Source organism: Podarcis bocagei, assembly GCF_964188305.1.
Source record: "Podarcis bocagei genome assembly, chromosome: 4".
Lineage (NCBI taxonomy): Eukaryota > Metazoa > Chordata > Lepidosauria > Squamata > Lacertidae > Podarcis > Podarcis bocagei.
Window position 1 is genome coordinate 46,333,783 of NC_138128.1, and position 20,230 is coordinate 46,354,012.

Consider the following 20,230-nt stretch of genomic DNA (forward strand, 5'->3'; position numbering starts at 1 on the left):
ACCTGAAGTTTTAAAAATTAAATCTCAGCAAGTTATCACTGTAGGCTAGTATTCCAAATGAAAGCAGCATACATAGTGAATGATCTTGTTCTTGAAGAAGGATCTATCATTTCAAACTACTAGAGTTTTGTACAATTTCTTGTTTGTTTTTGTCAACAGTTAAGGGTGTGTTTGAGGAGAGGTTCTATTTTTGGTGGTTAGGAAAGGAAGGGCAAGAGGTGAGATGTGTTTAAGATGCAGGAACATAAAGTTCAGGTTAAATAGATGGGAAAGCCACAAAATCTTAACAGTAGGAGTAGTTGGATGGTGGTATCTCTGACAAAATGCAGTTTAAGTAGTTTGCATAAACTTCAGTTAAGGATAACCGGGATTCAATTCTGTGTGTGTGTGTGTGTGTGTGTGTGTGTGTGTGAGAGAGAGAGAGAGAGAGAGAGAGAGAGAGGAGTAAAACTCACTGAGGACAAGTAGCTGAACTTGGATTAGAGTTAAAATTTACAGAGGTGTTGGCAAGTCACCATTTCAGCCTCAGTTGCCTCTGTCAGGTGGGGATAATAAATAACAATTTATCATATTATTGAAAGATTTAATAAGTAGAGAACTTTTGAAGGGGCTGTGTAAATAACTGCCTCAGCACTTATACTTTAGACTTATACTATAAGCTTTTTTTTATAGGGTTAGGCATTCATGCAAATGCAGCTGCTGCACTATTGTCTGTAACCGTGGCTTCCTTCACATGTCACAATAAGCCACAGTTTGTCTTAAACTTTGATTTAATCATAAACATGTGTCTGCCCAGGCCGTACGGGTCCCCATTCAAATTCTGCTGCCTGGGCCACTCAAACAAGGCACACACTGGTCTGACAAACTGAGCCATGGTTTGCTTCAAATAAACCAAAAGCAGTAAGCCAGAAATAAAGCATGAACATGTCTTATTCTAATATTTATGGGCAGTCACTAGAAAGAACATACTTGGATTAGGCAATTATTATTTTTGGCAATATTCCTTTTGAAAGAATGGTCTCTCTCTTATATCCCTGTGCTCCAATCCAAAAGGCAGAAACACTTGTGTGCTAATCCAGCAAACAGGACTCATGTGTGGGAGCTGCAAAAGAAAGGATTAGCTACTCTGTTGTAGAACTGGGTAATGGGTATTGTGGCAGGGTATGGGTATGAGGCATGGAACTTGCACAACAGAAGAGACATCTTCCACTTCCTACATTCCATATCACTTATCTGAACCGCACAGTCTCTGCCCACTCAGAACATATTTTGCCATAGTGAACTGGCTTGAATGCAATGAGTACTAGCACTGCTGAAGTCAGTTGAGATCACAGTCCAAGGGAAGAAAATAGGTGTCGGCCCAATGAGTGCCAGCAGTTCTGAGACACTATACTCCCCCATCCAGCTGCACACTGAAATGATTGTGTAAAACTAAAATAAAGCACAGCTTCTATTTCCCATTGTTGCACTCACAACAACTGGCTTGAGGAAAAAACTAGGAGGATAACCTAGCAGCTACAAGGGTAAAAAACGCAGCACATTACAATTGACATAAATGGAATTAGTTACTACACATTAAAAAGATTGTCGATAAGGGCCTTCAAGTTATGGTGGAAGACACCTCAAGACAGAGCCTGACACCTGACAAATTAGGGAAGGGCCTTAGCTCAGTGGCAGAGCACCTGCTTTGCATGCAGAAGGTCCCAGGTTCAATCCCTGGTACAGTGGTACCTCAGGTTACATACGCTTCAGGTTACATACGCTTCAGGTTAAAGACTCCGCTAACCCAGAAATAGTGCTTCAGGTTAAGAACTTTGCTTCAGGATGAGAACAGAAATCGGGCTCCGGCGGCACAGCAGCAGCGGGAGGCCCCATTAGCTAAAGTGGTGCTTCAGGTTAAGAACAGTTTCAGGTTAAGTACGGACCTCCGGAACGAATTAAGTACTTAACCTGAGGTACCACTGTATCTCCAAGTAGGGCTGGGAGAGAGTCCCTGTCTGACGTAATGGAGAGCCACTTCCAGCCAATGCAGACAGTACTGAACTGAAGAGACCAATGCTCTGACTCAAACTAATGCAGCTGCCTGTGTTCCTAAATTTCAAGTGGGAGAACATTCCAGAGCTGTGGCACCACCACATGAAAGGCTTGGTGGTGTTAGTTTGGAAGGGGAGGATCCCAATCGCCCTCATACAACACAAGAATGAAAGACGGACTGATGGTGGCTTTGGCCAGGCCTATGTCTGAAGGAGAGCTCTTGGGCTGTTTCCACAAGCCATCGCCCTGTACAAATAAACCCTTCTAAACTTGCAAAGGCCAAAAGACTAAGTTATTATCAAGAATGTATAACTTGCTGCTTAAATGGAACACTCAGGATGAGATAGTTAAATCAGCCATGATAAAATGGGCTCAAGACATTGGGTACAACATTATGTTTGAAGACTGGGAAAAGTTATGGACCACCGGTATGAAATTTACGGCATGTAATGCCTTGAAAGAAAACATTATGAAAATGATATACAGGTGGTACATGACCCCAGTCAAGCTTGCTAAGATATATCACTTGTCTGATAATAAATGTTGGAAATGTAAGGAGGCTGAAGGGACATTCTTTCACCTATGGTGGACTTGTCCAAAAGTGAAGGCCTTCTGGGAAACAATTTACAATGAGTTAAAAAAGGTGTTTAAGTACACCTTCCCTAAGAAACCAGAGGCTTTTCTCTTGGGCATTGTCGGCCAAAAGGTGTTAAAGAAGGACAGAACGTTTTTTATGTATGCAACTACAGCAGCAAGAATTCTTATTGCAAAATATTGGAAGACTCAAGATTTACCCACACTGGAAGAGTGGCAAACGCAATTGATGGACTATATGGAATTGGCCGAGATGACTGCCAGGATCCGAGATTTGGGAGAAGAAGCAATGGAGGAGGACTGGAAAAAATTTAAGGACTATTTGCAAAAATTTTATAAGTTATATGAATCATAAGATTTCGCATGATTGGGAAAGGTTAGCTCCAGCAATGAGAGTGGATGATATATGAAACTAAGTAATATCAATGAAAGGACTAATGTTTAAATGTTTAAAATAACATTATATTTGCTTTTAGAGTTAATTAATTAAGTAATTTAAACTTAAAATGCAATGATCTGAAGGTACAAAAGAAACACATGAAACAAGGTTATAATTTGCTGATATTTTTATTGTCAAGAATGCACGGTGAGGGAGATGTGGGGAAGTCCGGTAGAAGACTGAAAAAGGCTTTGAAATGACTCATCTTTCTTTCTTTTCTTTTCTTGTTGTTCTTGTTTCTTTGTATATCTGACTGTGTATCTCTATCTGGAAAAAATGCAATAAAAAATATTTTTTTAAAAAAATAAACTTGCAAAGGCCAAACCACTTTTCTTGTTTTTAACTTTTTTTATTTGCCCCTCATTTTTGTTATCCTGGCAAAGGTTTGTTCTTGCTACACACATTGGGCTGACCATACCATTGGACAGAATGAGGAGACCTCCTCAGAAGACAGATGCTGAGGGGCAGTAGACTCTCCTCCTCCCTGTTCCTCCTAAGTCCCCAGACCAACCCCTTCTGGCGGTGGGCAAAGCTGTGGAGGCTACCTAGCCTGCTGCTTCCAGGTGTGGTGAAGGAAACTCTGCCATCAACCAGTTTTGAAGTAAGATTCAACCCACATTTTGCTTCTGTGCATAGAATGGGGAGCGGGGCATCTTGCCCTTTACCTTCAGCTGCAAAATGGCCTCGCTTGGGCCAGGCCAGTACACACAGATTATCATAGAGTTTATGATGGTGAAGAAGAGTTGCATGCATCTCACTTGATCCAAAATATCCTTGATGTTAGATGAGAATCTTCTTACTGCGTTGCCCTAGCAAGCCTAAGAAGCATCATCTGAAGAGAGGTTCTTCAGGCATACATACAGTAAAATGGCTAAATCCCCAGGTTTCTGTTATTCTGGGATTTCTGAAGCCATCTCATCAAGCAACCTATCCTTTTGGCCCATACCAATCTGGAAATATTTCTGCTGCTGGGGAAAACTTTTTCAGCCGGCAACTACATTTTCAAAACTTATAGACCAGGCCCTTCCCTGCTCTGTATTTTTGAAGCTCCTTGGGGATGCTTAATGCTGGAATATTTACAGCACTAGAGATTCTGCTGGCTGAAGACATTCTGAGGAGTCCCTGTTTTATATGACAATAAGATGATACCATTGTACCAAAAGCAAGGTACAAGAACAGTATTTGTATACCAACATGTAATCCTGTAATCCTGTAGCCACCCAAAAATAAGAAGGTAGGGACTTCTACTTAGTTGAGAGACCACAAAGCACAGTGGTACCTCGGGTTAAGAACTTAATTCGTTCTGGAGGTCTGTTCTTAACCTGAAACTGTTCTTAACCTGAAGCACCACTTTAGCTAATGGGGCCTCCTGCTGCTGCTGTGCCGCCGCTGCACAATTTCTGTTCTCATCCTGAGGTAAAGTTCTTAACCCGAGGTAATATTTCTGGGTTTGTGGAGTCTGTAACCTGAAGCGTATGTAACCTGAGGTACCACTGTATTTAGAAGTATGTATACTCATAAACTGAAATAGTAACAAACAAGAACTAGCCCCATGATCTTCCAGAAGGTCAGTGAGTACACCAATGAGTACACAGGGTTGTTGAGTTTTTTGTTTTTTAAGAGTAACTCATCTGGAGAGACAACAACATTTTTGTGTTCAAAAATGTTGAACACAAAATACATCAACTTTTTTGTTGCCATTGTTTTAGTGGGAGTGGAAGAGATACAACATGACTGCCCAATCACAGCTGTACAAAAATCCTGGATTTCACAATTTATTTTTAATCAGCAGGTTTCATTTCTGTCCTAGTGGAGAAAAAAACCCAGGGCCTAAGAGGAGGCAGAAGTCAGGCAGACTTGCCATTAAGTCTGTAGCTGAGTGGTTTAAACACAGACCGATGAAGATGTCAGTGGGATGGGTAAAAAAGGAGGGCAAAAGCAGACCAGGAATTTGACATGCTTAAAATACACGGGAGGACAAAGAAAAATTCTAAGATTTAAGGTTCTCGCCCTCTGCAGTAGCAGGGGATGGGGAACCTGTACACTTCCTATTTTTTAAAAGTACTAAAAACATAAAAAGAGCCTGCTGGGTTGGGCCAATGGCCCATTTAAGTCCAGCATCCTGTTCTCAGTGGCCAGCCGGATGTCTATGGGAAATACACAAGCAGAGCCTGAGCCCAAGAGCACTGTCCCCTCCTGTGGTTTCCAGAAACTGGTATTCAGAAGCATCACTGCCTCTGACTGTGGAGACAGAGCATAGAATCCACCATGGCTAGCAGTTGATACTGGGTGGTCTCTCTTTTTAATGCTACCGATAAACTAGTTTTTCACCTATGTTGTCATATTAAGAGTTTTGACATCTCTAGTAATATAATTGCATCTGGCTTTCTCCTACAGATGGCCGCTTCAACCAGCAGGAGTCCCACATGGCTGCCTAGCTCTGAGAACTGAATTCCATAGGCTTTGGGAACAACTGAAACGCCCCGTGGATTCAGTTCTACAGCTAGACAGCAACTAAACTCCAGGAGCTGCCGAGTTCACTCTTGTGTGTTATCTTGTGTGTCATCAAGGGGATCCGTCAAGACACATAACCATAAGCCAATATACGGTAGCTGAACGTTTGCCATCTACGTGGATTATCCTTTTTAGGTGGCTCTCCTATTCAAGCAGCTGCATGCATGCACACCCCAAGTTAACCTGGGTGGAGCTAAGGTGATGTTGCCACACCTGCACTTTGACATTATCTTATAATCCACTCACCTCCTCTTTCTACAGAGAAATATCATCAGCCTAAAAGTGACAGTGGGCTCCTGCCCACCTAGCAGTTCGAAAGCACCCCTAAGTGCAAGTAGATAAATAGGTACCGCTTTCTAGCGGGAAGGTAAACGGCGTTTCCGTGTGCTGCGCTGGTGCTGGCTCGCCAGAGCAGCTTCGTCACGCTGGCCACGTGACCCGGAAGTGTCTCCAGACAGCGCTGGCCCCCAGCCTCTTAAGTGAGATGGGCGCACAACCCTAGAGTCGGACACGACTGGCCCATACGGGCAGGGGTACCTTTACCTTTTAAAAGTGACAGTATAATGCAGTACAGTGGTGGCTTGCAAGACGAAATTAATTCGTTCCGTGAGTTTTGTCGTCTTGCGATTTTTTTCGTCTTGCGAAGCACGGTGTCAGAAAAGTTTTGGAAAAGCTTCAAAAATCACCAAAGTCTTCAAAAACCTCAAAAGAGGCTACCACACCGTGTGCTATGAGTTGCTCCTCGAAGTCAAGTCGCAACTGTATTAACGGTGTTAAGAAAAAGGAAACAAACTTGCAAGAAGTTTCCGTCTTGCGAAGCAAGCCCATAGGGAAAATCGTCTTGCAAAGCAGCTCAAAAAACAAAAAACCCTTTTGTCTTGCGAGTTTTCCGTCTTGCGAGGCATTCGTCTTGCAAGGTACCACTGTATAAGCCCTCTTCTGGGTCCAAAACACCCCACGTGTCACAGTCGTGCATTCTTTGAACACACACAAAATGTGTGTTGCCTGTACTCGCTTAGGGCCCTCGTATCTACAGGACCGCCTCTCCTGGTATGCCCTGCAGAGGACCTTAAGGTCCATGAATAACCATAGTTTAGAGGTCCCGGGCCCTAGGAAGTCAGACTATCCTCCACCAGGGCCAGGGCCTTTTCAGTGATGGCTCTGACCTGGTGGAATGCTTTGTCCCATGAGACCAGGGCCCTGCAGGATTTAACCTCCTTCCGTCAGGCCTGTAAGACAGAGCTATTCCGCCTGGCCTTTAATTGGAATTCAGCCTGATCTTTTATTTCCCTTCTCTTCTCTTTCCTCCCCCTCCCCTTTTATGAAATCACCCGCTCTGAGACCCCACAGCTAATTCTCCCCTGGCCTCCTCACTGGCCCATGTAGGACCAATTCAGCCAGCTAGCCCCGGGGATTATCTAATTGATTTTTGAATTATATTGTTATTCAGGTTTTTATACTTTATTTTATGCTGCTTTTATAATTAAGAATTTTAAAGTGTTTTAAATTTGTTGCTAGCCGCCCTGAGCCCGGTTTTTGAACCGGGAAGGGCGGGGTATAAATAAAAAATTATTATTATTATTTGCCAAAACATGGGTGGCATCTCTGTGTAAAAATAGTAGATGAGTGTGACTATCTGCATACAAGTTAGTCTGAAACCTAACTGAAACCTGCTGAGGAAGTTAACATTGTTAGGTTAAAAGGCAATACTTTAGATGTGCAACCCAAACCTATATATGTTTATTCCCATGTCACACTGAATTTAACTTTGATCCTTACAATTGTCACTTTAAAAGGCTTCAATCTTATACATGGCCTGAAAGAAAAGCTTGGCCACCCCAATATTGTCCCATGTATGGATCCATATGCTTAATCAAACAGGGTATATTTAGTAAAATTCAGTCTTTAGGCATTACTCTTTTCATACAGCACCATGAACAGTTATCAGGCACCCATCCTTCTGCACCATGAAGCTTACAGAGCTTTCCCATCTGCTCTAAGATAAGTACGTATAGCCACATTAGGGAGGAACTCAAAAGATTAGTGCATGGATCAAAGTCATAGTATTATTATTTGTATTTTACAACTATACCCGTCCTCTTGTTCATTCCTGAACTCTGTGTACTTCTTGAAACTAGCAGAAGAGATAATCTTATGCTATGCTGTACTACAACATCTGCACTTCACAGTTTGGTGATAAGACAGGAATTATTTCCTTCTTTAAAACATGCAGATACCCCACAAATAAACAATACTATTTATGTCAAGCAGTCATTTCTACCCTACTTACAATAAGTTATCACAAAGAAATGTTCACACAGTAAAACATGCTTGTTTTCCTTTATTTAAAATGCTCTATGTCATGCATATATACAAAGTGCAACCTGATGGCCAAGCAGAACTCTTTGCAATTGTTCACCTCACTAGGAAAGAATCACAAATGGCTTAAAACATATTACAGAAGGTGGAATTCACAATAGGTTTGTCTGTGCTGATGTTAAAAATAAAGGTAGTCTGATCCTATTTATGTATGTTGTGTGTCCACTGTCACAGTGTGACCAGATTTTCAGTATACCATCACCTTGTACTGTGACCTCGGGTTCAGTTTCTGAATAATTCCATAGTGAACTCTATGGACATTAACTTAAAGTAGCCAATGTTTGGCCAGGGGTGGGGGAAGGAAAGAAAGAAAAGAGATCCCTCCAACAATGAGGGAGGCAGGAAGAATTTATGGTGCAAAAATGGTAACGTACAACTAGGAAGATAATGTACCAGAAATCCATAATCATTTTTTATAAGTAGATTTTGGTTTGATCCAATTGAAAGGCTGCACTACTGGCATTCATTTGGAGTCACTCAAAAAAAAAGCAGGGGTTGACAAAATGAGCAACATCTTCCTATTAGCACAAGAGAAAAGTATGTGTGCACATTAGTGAGTATACAACAGCTACTAAGAAAGTTATTGGAACCTATAAAAATGTCACAGAAAAATCTATTTCAGTTTTCGGTATCATTGCCGCCAGGTCTTAGGTCTAAACAGAGGGATACATGTTCAGTCAGTATTATTTGAACCACTTTCATTATCTCTTTGATTTCTTTTTCTTCTTCCTACTGCGGTCTTCACTGCTGTCCTCAGCTTCACTAGCAGTTGGGGTGGGTTCGTTTCGGATGATTCTCTTCTCTACCCTGTATTCTTGTTCTCCAACTCTAGGGTCCCCTTTCACAATAAATTCCCCACCTTGGTATGTTATGGTAACATCCGTCCTTGGATAGGTGCCATAGACCCTTCTGAGATCGTCTTTCACGAATTCCGGCAAGTCCCTCCTAGGCCCCACAATCCTCTCAAGCTTACCCCAATGGAGCTCTCCTCTCAAGGTGAATCCCTCAGGCCACACATCCCAGCCTGGTCTTTGGTAGGCTGCATAAGGAGAATAGTTAGCATAGGGGTTGTACAGAGGAAGAGGGCTCACTTGGGGGTAGTACCAGAAAGGGTAAGGATAGAAGTAAGGATTTGCACCATGGATGTGATGGTACTCCATTTGGTTTGCTGGATTTACATTGTAACCATTGTTATTGTCCATAATCACAGCAAGAGGCCTGTTGTAGAAGTTGTGCATCTGGACTGGAGGGATCATGGGGGCGTGCGCAGTATCTGATGGTCGACTTGGCCCAAGAGGTAGATAGTTATAAGGCAAGGTCTGCATCATAGTTGGATAGTACAGAGCCATACTGGGAGAAGGCGCATACAATTTCTTCTCAAGCAAGCATCACTTTCTCACATCTGGTTCCTGCCAAGCTGTTGAGACAAATGTAAGAGGTGCTGAACTGTGGCAAAGGCAAATGTGCACAAGCTGATTCATTACAAAAGTTTACCATCGCTTGTGGTAAAGCTACATATTTAGCTACACACTTTCGTTATCTGTCCTCCTGGGCCTGCATAAGCTAAGTCAAACTGAGAAAGGCTTGCTGTTCTTTTAAGAGTGTGATGCATACCAGGATTTATCACATGCCTGGCCACACAAGACAAACACACACTTCTTAGAAACAGAGCTTTCACAATAGCATGTGCCTTAAACAATATACTATAATACTTAAGTGGCTTTGGAACCCGTTGGGACAAGCCTTGCCGACCCATAATGGTCTTGCTGGATAAGCAGAAACTAGCAAGCTTCACCTCCCCCTCTCTCTCACACAGAGTTTTATAAAGCTGTCTATTTACACTCTCCTGCTTTGCCAGGATACAGAGATTGCTGCAAGGCAATTCAAATAGATACTTCATTTTATGCACATCAGAGAACGTGATTTTAAAAGTATTTTCAGGCCTTAATAAACTGAGCCAGGACAAGACAAGTAATTATCTGGGTGTCTGCCAAAGTGTTCTACTACCACTAAAAACTGTTTTATTTGTAGATTTATTTATAGGCTGCCTTTAGGGCAGGCATCCCCAACCTTTGGCCCTCCAGATGTTTTGGACTTCAATTCCCATCATCCCTGACCACTGGTCCTGTTAGCTAGGGATCATGGGGGTTGTAGGCCAAAACATCTGGAGGGCTGCAGGTTGAGGATGCCTGCTTTAGGGACACAGTCCACCCAAGGCCAGTTTACCATTCATAAGCACACAATAATTCAAAAACAATTTTAATAGCAAAATATTTAAGAACATAGGTCAATCCAAATGAATAATCAGCAAAATAAATTCCAAGAAAATATAAATACTTTCTATTATCAAACAGCTTTCTAAAATAAGTCTTGATGAAGCAGCAGCAGCCCAAAATATAGCCCACTTAAAAATTTGAATAATTTGTCCATTCCTTGTCTCTTTGGGGAGAACTTCCATAATGTCAAGGTCACTGCAATAATATATCACCCTGCAAAGAGCACCCTTATAGCTGCTCCATTTGGATGTAGCAGATAAGAACCAACTCCATCTCCTGGTACTAACAAAGATGACCATCAGAAGCTGAGGAGCTGCTGCGGCTGCCATAGATCTGCCTCTGGATCACGACAGCCAAATGAGGACAGCTATAACGTTTCTGCCCCTCTCATTGTCCACAATGTTATTTTACATCAAGGAGAAAATATACCTTTTCAGCTAATTAGATATCAAAAGCCAGTCACTTCCAATATGAAAATCAAACAGATTTGAACAGACCTAAGACCTGAAGCCAATACTTTTGCCCGATTGTTTACTCAACTTTTCACCTGCTCCAAGATCCAACAAATCTAACCCTCAACAACATGCTCCCATTTCTTCTCTCTCTCTCTCCTATCACACATGCCGTCTCCCTCCTACCTGATAATTCCACTTTGGTCTACAAAATTTACAAAGTATTCAAGGTCTGTGCCCTTTAAGTTTCCTAGGAAGGAGTAGGAAGAAGGGATTCCATGAGACTGAAGCCGGTTACAGTGCTAGCAACTCCTGGGGTGGCACACCAGCAATTGCTGAACATTTAGTGTCTCTGGCACAGCCCGGGAGGTAGGCAAGGAAACATAATTAGCTGCCTCTTTAGTCCTCAACGGTTCTCTCCCCTCAAGCTCAGATTTCAAGCTTTGTTGTTGGGAGAAAAGAACACAGAAATGGATAGCAACCAGGTGCAGACACTTGAATGAGGGGGAAAAAACCCAGCTGGGAGAGTCTCAAGGGCTCCACTTACTTTGCTCCCCCTTGCTTTTTTTTTTTTTTTAGCAGAAGCTTGGTCCCTTGCTGCAGGGATTCAGGCACAACTCTTCTGATGAAGAGGCAGGCTCTATTGTAGTAACCACTGCTCCTAGCACCGACCAACTCAGGCCATGTTCCAAGGAAGAATGGTTTCTAGGCAGACAGCAACAGGCACAGGTATGACGCATAAATTCAGGTAAGACGCATAGGGTCAGCCTCCTCCCCTATCTATGGCTGTGCATACGTTTGTGGCTTAAAATGCAGTCAGGTCACTTCTCCCTGCTGCATTTCAAGTGACGTTGGCATACTGCTGAACACACCAGAGAGGGTGGGGATGTCTTCACCAGATGCACATTACCTATTTGCTTTCCCCATGCCTGCAATGCCCCAGAACTGCTCCCCATTAAACTATCATCCGCACACGAGCAATAGCTATCCCGAACCTCAGCTTAACTGTGTAGTGAATGTGGCTTACAATTTCAAATTGGACGGCAGCTGGCTTGATGGAAAACACATCAAACTGCAGTATTTCTCAAGAAACTACAGGATATATATGGCATATGCCAGGCATCGGCAAACTCCGGCCCTCCAGATGTTTGGGACTACAATTCCCATCATCCCTAGCTAACAGGTCCAGTGGTCAGGGATGATGGGAATTGTAGTCCCAAACATCTGGAGGGCTGGAGTTTGCATATGTCTGGCATATACACACAGCTTCAAACACCAATGCACCAGAGACAGAGATGGCTCTGGTCAGTGCCTGGTTATCCCTATCAATGAATGCTGTTAACAATAAATCAGTGTCTGTGCTTCCTGAAGGACTGGGGATACCCCTGGCTCTCTCCTACAATATTTTCTACATGCAGTAAGGTGTGTTTTTTATTTTTAAAAAGTTGAGAAGTATATTTTAAAAATATGATCCCCCTGCCTGCAGTCTATTACCTCATCATTCAGCAAGGGATTGGTCCAAGCCAAGGAGAGTTGTGTTCTCCCATGATTTTAGCACTGCCACAACTGGAGCACAAAGCTGGACCTCCCCAAATAGGAGAGGGCATAAGCTTCTCAATTCTGCTTTTTGTCTCTTGATTAGATCCCCAGAAATAGGCATCTCATTACACAGATGGCCACACACTGCTTCTTCACTTTTCTGTGTCTGGGCTTGATGCACGACGCACACACCACCATTTTTAAAAAAGTTTTTTCCCCCTCTTGCATGACTGTATGTTCATCATTAAGCCTGAGCAGATTTAACCATCTTTCTTGATTGACCAAGACTCCCCCTGGTAGTTCTCACCCCCCAATTCCCTCCCCACACACCCTTCTGTTGCTAGTGTCTCATATGTAGCAGTTTTGGAGAATTAAAAAGGTGGAGACAGAACTTACTATCAACTGAAGGGCAGTCTTCATTTTCCTTTGCAGTTATCAGTGGTGGACTTTTTTTAACAGGTTTTTTTTTTTAAAGTTGTTTGGGGCAATTCTTAAATTTGTGGGAGTTGGCGTCACACACATATTCCCCCAAACCGGATAGTATAGAAAGAAAAACACAGCACCATTTAGCACCTAGAGGAGTCAAGGATGAAGTTACACAGCTGAATGGTTTCCAGAAACAAGCTTACAAACTGCAGTTCGTCAGAAGAACGACAGAACAAACAAGTCACAGCATTAGTAGCATGCAAAAAGCTTCATCTACCAGGCCAAAGAAAATAAATACCGGTACAACCCAACATAAACAGAGACCAGAGGCCTGCAGCCAAGGTTTTGGTTGATATGTATATACATAACATCCCCTACCCACTGGGGGGGGGGGAGACAAGAAGGAACATATTCCTTCCCCTACTGTCTGGGTTCACCCATCTTTCTGTCCCTTAAGATCTTAACCTTTAGCACCACTGTTTTGCCTCATCCTCTTAATCCTATTGCCTCCTCAAAGATCCTAACCACCAGCAGTACTTTTCCCTTATCTCTCCGCCCCTCACCACTCCTGGCAACTTCCTCATATATGCATCCTCTCCCTCCTGCGTGCTGTTGATAGCAAGGCTTCCCAGCCACAGGTGCAATACAACACAACCGGAGAGAGCACTCAAATTAGAGAATGTCTTGTTGTGGGAACAATGATTCTAGTATATTTTTCATTTCCACCAAACCACATAGATTATACAGATGCTTGGATACTTGCCTAACACTAGAAGTGGGGGGTTGAAGGCAGAGAAAAGAGATGATGTTTCAACATTTGCTTACTCTGAAGTGCACCAGATAGTTTACGTTGATGCAGGAAGCTCAGATTATACATGCCATCATGAATGCTGATGTTTTAAACAGCAAGCTATTTACACTACATAAATGCAATTTAAATCTGTGGGACTACTCAAGTGGGCTGTATGGATTGTAGTGTATCTTGCCATTGACTCTGGAGCCAAAGTATTTTCTAAACTGAAAAGCAGAAAGAGAAAGTTTTAAGACTTCTTGCACACAATAGTGGGAGATGAAACACAGGTGACTGACCAATAAAATGCCAATTTAGAAAGTTTCTGATGTATGCTAATATCACTTGCTAAGATCTATCCAGGAAACAGGATCAATGGTTAAGGAGAACATGGTTTCTCCATCTTTAGGAGAAAAATAGAGTGTGTGTGTGATTCATTCCTATATGATAAACTACACCTGTCGAAGTGCCATCTTCTACACCATGGGTCAGCAAACTAAGGTCCACAGGCCGGATCAGGCCCAATTGCCTTCTGGATCTGGCCCACGGACGGTCCGAGAATCCCCACGTGGATCGCCAGTGCACACATTCTTTCCCTCTCCCTCACACGCTGGCGGTGGTGGTGCTTCCTCCTGGCTTCTCCCCGGCCTGCCTAGAGGAGGAAGGGGGCTGGGCTTTGTTGGTGCCGGCAGCAGCAGTGCTTGAGCGGCTGCCATTTTAAGCAGCCCCTCTCCGGAGCTCTTTCGCACGCCGCTCATTGTCTCCCCCGCCGCCAGCCCCTTCCGCTCACAAGACACAGGTAAGCAGCCACTGGGGCTCGTGGTGCTCTTGCATCACAGTCCAGTCCCCCACAAGGTCTGAGGGACAGTGGACCAGCCCCCTGCTGAAAAAGTTTGCTGACCGCTGTTCTACACAACTCTTAGGTGTTGAGGAACACAGGAAGCTGCATTATACCAAGTAAAAAAGCCCAGATCCAGCGAGCTCAATTTTGTCTACTGACTCAAGCAGCTCTCCAGGATTTCAGATAGGAGTCTCGTTCAACCTTACCTGGAGACGCACAGCATTGAACTGGAGACAATTGCTCTACCACTGAGCTATATAGCCCTTCCCAGGGCTGTCTTAAGCATATCCGGGGCAGTAGTACAAAGATCCCTCTGCGCCCCCCCCCCCCATTTCCCAGAGTTGACCTTTTTTTTAAAGGGAGCTGACACCACGCTTACACATTATCTCTAACAAGCCCTTAGAACAAAATGAAATGAAAAGGCAGAAGAAAATCTAAGTCCTCAATTCCAAAGCAAGACTCATTCAAGACTCAGCAGTTCTTCTAATTCATCCTCATGATTCAAATCACCACATATCAAAAAGTTAAAGCAATCATCAGTTTGTTGTTCTTTAAATAAATTGATAAAGACACAGAGAATGAAGTTCTCAGCCAATTTGTGTTTAAGTACAAAGCTGACATTTTCAAATATTGTGGGGGGTGGGGGTGGGTGTAAAGCAGTGACATCCTGAACCTAAAAAGGACACAAAACTTGGGCCACAAAAGCTGCAGCTCTAACTGCACTTACCTGAGAGTAAGTCCTGCTGAATCTAATAGGACCTTAAAACCTGTCCCTGTCTTTAAAGGACTTTTTGTTGGTGTTTGTTTTTAACCACTAACTGCATGGAGAGCACACTCTCGAGTCCATCCTTACCTCCAAACTGAGTCCTAATGGTAGTGCGCCCCCCCTTCAGCTTTTCCCTCCCACCACCCCAAATGAATCCCTCCTCCACCTTTTTCCTTGAAGGAAGGGGCGGGGGAGACGTTCTCAGCACCCCTCCCCCTCCCTGTCCTCTCCTCCCCCTGCGCTGGGCAGCTTGAGGCTCGCTTGCCGCGCAGGCTTCCTCAGCAGTCCCACTACTGCCGCAGGGTGGGCAGGAGGGAGAAGGGTGCAATGTAGCTTTGTGCGCCCGCCGCTGCTGCCTCCTCTCCCAGGCAGGAAGCGAGAGAGCACGGCTGGCCATAGGAAGAGCTGCTGCCGCTGCCCAACATGCCCTCGCAGCTCTTCCTGGTCGGTCCCAGACTTCCGCTGCTGGGTTCCCCTGATGGGCAGGCGCCGTGGCGCAGGGCGCCACAAACCCTAATGGATAAGATGGCCCTGGCCCTTCCTCAACAAATCTCCCCCACCCCTTTGCCTCTAGTCATCATAGTTTGAAACAAAATCAACACAAGTTGATTCTTTTATCCATTACAGTCCAGAAAATACTACTGGTTCACCTTATTGTTGCTTCCTTTTTTCTAGCCGCCTTTAGCAGCTATATGAAGTTTTCTCCATTACCACATATACTGGTCGGGAAGATCTGCTGCTGAATATGTGGGTAGATCATAACTGTTAAGAGAGACATAACAATTCCTCCTAGAAAAGACTAAGAAAGTTATTTTTTTCTAAAAAGGCTCTTCTTAACTATACTGCTATAAACTTGGGAGTCCTGGTTGCAAAGTTCAGCTCAGCAATGTACTCAATAGGGAGCCATAAAAAATTATAATGTTTTAATATCTGTAGTCATGAAATAAGAATTGAGACCTACCTTGTATAATTGCAAAACCAAAGTAAATCAGAGAGCTTTGTATTAAAATTAATAATACCTAAAACTACTATTTTCAGATTTGCTAACATATTACTTAATGAGATTTTCCACTAGATTTTCAATTAACCAGCATCTACTATATCCCAATGCTATTCTTCCACCTAATAGTTACAAGTACACACACCTTTTGCTATAACATTGTAACTGAACAGCTTTGTAAGTGTAATCACCTAGGTCCTCTTGTTACTTTTAGCTAAGTAGCTGCCATTAGCTAATTTTATCAGCCACATTAAGCAGCTGAGGTAATTTAGCTATCTACAGTTATTATGCAAAGAAGGAACCAATTAACATATGAACAATATAGATGAAGCTCCAGAAAAAGGTGTTATTTCATTAGCCTGTGACTATTACCGGATTAATGCAACCTTTTAATGGCAGGTTTCTTATTATCCTTCAATATTATTTGTTAGACTTTGCAGTGTGGATCAAACCTGTAGCATTCACATGGATAAAAATAAATAATGCTCCTTTCTTGCAAAGGAAGATTGCATATAGACTGCAGTAATCCTGTGAAGAAAAACAAATGCCAAAAATGTAATTTTTTTCAGGTTTGTGATACCTGGTGTAAACAGTAAAATGTTTCACTGATCATGTGACACTCTATTTCATTCCAATTATCTATGCCTACTCAGAGGTATGTGCTATTGAATTCAATGGATCTTACTCACAGGTTAGGCTTGAAAGCAGGTGAATGACACAGTGACTAAAATTACTAATATTTACAGAAATGCCCATTCCAGGTGGGGGAAGATTATCAACAAGCATATTATAATGCAAGTAGACTTTCAAGGGATGAGGGTATGTCCACTTATAGCTTTACAACTGGCTAAAAAGCCAGAAGCAGAGAGTATGAATAAATGGACAGTTCTTATAATAGGTAAAAGGTAAAGGTACCCCCTGCCCGTACGGGCCAGTCTTGACAGACTCTAGGGTTGTGCGCTCATCTCACTCTAGAGGCCGGGAGCCAGCGCTGTCCGCAGACACTTCCGGGTCACGTGGTCAGCGTGACAAGCTGCATCTGGCGAGCCAGTGCAGCACACGGAACACCGTTTACCTTCCCGCTGGTAAGCGGTCCCTATTTATCTACTTGCACCCGGGGGTGCTGCTAGGTTGGCAGGCGCTGGGACTGAACGACGGGAGCGCACCCCGCCACAGGGATTCGAACCGCCGACCATACGATCGGCAAGTCCTAGTTATAAGAAGTTGTAATAAGTCCCTCTTATAATAGTCCCTCTTATAATAGAGGGAGGTGTAAAAAGTAGGGATTCCTTATGAATTGGTATTGGGACCTATGTTTTTAAACTTGTTCATAAATGATGCGGAGCAATGAGGTGGCCAAGTTTGCTAATGAGTCTGAATTGTTCAGGGTGGTAAAAACAAAGGATTGTATGACACTCCAAAAGACCTCTCCAAGAATGGTGAATGGACATTAAAATGGCAAATGCAATCCAGTGTCAGCAAGTGAAAAGTGATGCACAATGCGGGGGGGGGGGGAGACCACCTAATTTTACATAAACAGATTAGGCTTAAACTGGCAGTGACTGACCAGGAAAGTGACTTTGGGGGTGAAGTGGATAGCTTGATAAAAATGTGACCCAGAGTATGGCAGCTGCGAAAATGGTGAACACCATGCTAGGGAGAATTAAGAAAGAGATTGAAAACCAAACTGCCAGTATCATAACACTATTTACATAAATCTATGATGTGAATGTACTTGGAATACTGTGTACATTTCTAATTGGTGCACCTCAAAAAAGTTATTGTAGAGCTGGAAAATATTCAGAAAAGGGCTGGCAAAATTATCAAGGCGCTTTAGCAACTTCCCTATGAGGAAAAGTTACAACATTTGGGCCTTTTGGGATTAGGAGAAAGGTAAAGGATGCAAAATTATGTATGAAGAAAGTGACTAGGCCTCTCTCACAATACCAGAACTCCACACTATCCAATGAAGCGTACTTCTGAGTAGATATAGTTAGAATTGCACCGTAGACAAAATAAAATATTTAATCCAACACATGGTTAAACAATGGAATTTGCCATCACAAGATGTAGTAATGGCCACCAGTTTGGATGATTACAAGAGGAGTTTATACAAGTCAATGGAAGATAAGGCTGCAAGCCATGATGGCTGTATAGTACCTGTAGTATTGGAGGCAATATATCTCTGAATACTGTTTGCTTGGAAATCACAAGTAGGGAGAGTGCTGTAGCACCCACATCCTGCTTGTGGATTTATTTTTGTTTTACTTGTTTCATAAAATGGATGTACTGCTTGATTGTAGAAAACCTCAAAGTGGTTTACAAAAAGAATAAAACAATATACTTCTTGGTAAAAACAAGTAAAACTTGGTAAAACAATAAAACAATATACTTCTTGGTAAAAACAAATTGAAACAAGCAATAAACTAAAAACATACCAGCACTCTAAATATATTGGTAGGCTTGTCTAAATGAAAATGTTTTTAGCAGCTGCTGAAAGGAGTACAGTAAAGGAGCCTGTCTGATCTCCATAGGCAGTGTGTCCCATAGGCATCTGGTTGGTCACTGTGAGGACAGGATGCTGGACTAGAGGGGTCCAGCAGGACTGTCCATAAATCAGGCTGACATTAGGAGCCTGACAGATATACCCTTATATTGAAAGGGGACAGAAGCATTTGTTAAGCCATATGCATGAGGTTGGTGAAAACTGGCAGAGTTAGCAGACCCTCTGTTACTCCATTGTGTGTGTGCTATTTCAGACACACTGATAGCTACTAAACAGCTCTGCCTTCTTCCTTACCTCTAAACCATGGGTAGGCAAACTAAAGCCTGGGGGTCGGATCCGGCCCAATCACCTTCTAAATCTGGCCCACAGACAGTCTGGGAATCAGCATGTTTTTACATGAGTAAAATGTGTGCTTTTATTTAAAATGCATCTTTGGGTTATTTGTGGGGCATAGGAATTCGTTCATTCCCCCCCCCCCATATAGTCCGGCCCCCTCCCAAGGTCTGAGGGACAGTGGACCGGCCCCCTGCTGAAAAAGTTTGCTGACCCCTGTTCTAAACAAATAGCTGTATGATAGCCCTCCCTGGGCAAGTGGAACATGTGAGTCATTTATTAGTAACAATAGGGGAGACAAAATAAAATAATATTCATGGAACTGTGAATAACCACCATCCTCTGACTCATACATGGTTCTGAGTTCTCAGGAAGACCAAATAAACATACCAAATGATTTTTTGACCACTGTTATTTCCTTTACCATTGTCTCCCATATTTTCCAGACTATTTTGGTTTTGGGGCACACAATCACACTGCTTTACAGTACACTCTAATCATGTCTATTCAGAATTAAGTCCAACTGAATTCAATGGAACTTACTCCCATGTAAGTGGAGTTAGGTTTGCAACGTTAAATAACATTTAATTCCACATATCCTCATGTGGTTCAAGATTACAATTCTGAATTCTGCCTCGATAACACATTTTATTTGTGAAAAATATTACAGGCAACATTCAACAAGCTCATTAAGGCTTGAATGTTTTATTTATAGATTTGTTTCCTACCTTTTTACAGTGTTTCAAGACAGTTAACAGCTAGCTACAAGAAAACATAATCATAATAAACATCACAGCAGCCAGAATGAATAAATCAAACCAGGAGGAGCCAGTAGAAACTCAAAAACAGAAAGAGCAGTCCTAATGCCATTGAAAACATCAATATGTTGGTAATAATATATAGCTGAAGTTGGAGTTTGTTGAATTTATTGCGATTTTATAAGTTTTGAAAATGTTTTAAATGGACATTTCTCCCCCAGTACATTTTCGGAGTCTTTTTGGAGACAAATCACTATAGTCTGGAGAAAAGTAACATATTTTGTCAAATCATAGTATGCACTTGTTTTACTACATAGAAATACCTTTTGCTGCATTAAAGCCTATAATTAAATATGTGTGCGTGTGTGTGTGTGTGTGTGTGTGTGTGTGTGTATATATATATATATATATATAATGTAATAATGCCCTCACCTTTAAAAAAAAGTTGATAAAAAACCTATTGTTTTGAAGAACTATGTCGATGAGACTATAAACTGAATAACAAAATGTACGGTAAAATTTTAAAAGGAAATAATGGATTTTAATTTAAAAATGGGTTTTAAGATTTAATTTTTTAAAACTA

The 20,230-nt window shown here is 42.4% G+C and overlaps 1 long non-coding RNA gene across 2 annotated transcripts; it reads right to left on the bottom strand.

Moving 5' to 3' along the window:
* Positions 1–7,905: 7,905 nt before the first annotated feature.
* LOC308586043 lies at positions 7,906–20,158 on the bottom strand. 2 transcript variants are annotated; one of them, XR_014007724.1, is made up of 4 exons: positions 20,080–20,158; positions 19,618–19,651; positions 15,701–15,812; positions 7,906–9,377 (listed from the first exon to the last, which is right to left on the bottom strand). It is a non-coding gene; the product is annotated as an uncharacterized lncRNA (long non-coding RNA). The 2 variants fall into 2 exon arrangements; XR_014007723.1 differs by lacking the exon at positions 19,618–19,651.
* Between the last annotated feature and the right edge of the window lie 72 nt (positions 20,159–20,230).